At 42.6% G+C, this 1,050-nt stretch overlaps 1 pseudogene across 1 annotated transcript; it reads right to left on the bottom strand.

Annotated features, from left to right (window-relative positions):
- Nucleotides 1–623: 623 nt before the first annotated feature.
- Nucleotides 624–752, bottom strand: LOC112397147 (thymosin beta-10 pseudogene; annotated as a pseudogene). Its single transcript, XR_003002737.1, has one exon. The product of XR_003002737.1 is annotated as a thymosin beta-10 pseudogene (transcript).
- Nucleotides 753–1,050: the final 298 nt, after the last annotated feature.

The raw sequence follows: 1,050 nt of genomic DNA on the forward strand, positions 1-1,050 counted from the left end.
CATCACATTTTGTTTATCCATTCACCTGTCAGTGGACACTGGGTTGTTTCCACCTTTGGGCTATTGTGAGTAGTACTGCTAGGACAATGAGTGTACAAATATCTCTTCAAGACCATGCTTTCTTTTGAGTGTATCCCCAAATGTAGACTTGGTGGATCATATGGAAATTCTACTTTTAATTTTTTGAGGAACCGCCATGCTCTTTTCCACAGTGACTGCACTATTTTACATTCTCATTAATAGTGCACAAGGGTTCTGATTTCTTTACATCCTTGTCAACAGTTGTTCCTTCTTTTTTTTTCCTTTTTATAGTAGCTGCCTTAATGGGTGTGAGGTGGATGTCTCATTGTGGGTTTTTTTTTTCTTCCATGCCACGAGGTGTGTTTTATTTTCATTAATCATACAAATAATTTTCTATCATAGCCCAGGGCAAACCGAGAATTTAGCAGTCTGATTGAAGGGTCCCCTCAGACACCCATGGGCCAGTGGCATCGGCACGGAGTGCCCAGGTTCACAGTGCAGCTTGTTGCTCGTGTCCATCTTGCAGGTGGCTCTTCCTCCACATCATGACTAAGGTCTCCAAGATGATGGGGGTGGAGAATCCTCCAGGTTCTTAGGAAATTTCACTTCGCTTGTTTCTCCTGCTTAATGGTCTCTTTGGTTGGCAGGGTGTTCTTCTCCTGCGTCTCCATCGTCTTTAGCTTGGCCTTATCGAAGCCGGCAATTTCCGCCATGTCGGGCTTGTCTGCCATTTCTTAAAGCAGTCCAAGAACTGTCACTCCAAGCCCGCGGTCCAGGTGCTCCCACTCGTGTCACTGCAGCAGGAGACTCATTGTGGTTTTGATTTGCATTTCCCTAATGACTAGAGATGTTGTATATCTTTTCATGTGCTTATTGGCCATTCATGTATCTTCTCTGGAGAAATGTCTATTCAGGTTCTTTACTCATTTTTGAATCAGATTGTTTTTGTTACTGTTGTTGTTCTTAAATCTTAGGAGTTGTCGGTATATTTTGGGTTTTAACTCATTGTCAGATATATGGTTTGCAAAT

Source organism: Neophocaena asiaeorientalis, unplaced genomic scaffold (assembly GCF_003031525.2).
Source record: "Neophocaena asiaeorientalis asiaeorientalis breed wild unplaced genomic scaffold, Neophocaena_asiaeorientalis_V1.1 scaffold177, whole genome shotgun sequence".
NCBI lineage: Eukaryota > Metazoa > Chordata > Mammalia > Artiodactyla > Phocoenidae > Neophocaena > Neophocaena asiaeorientalis.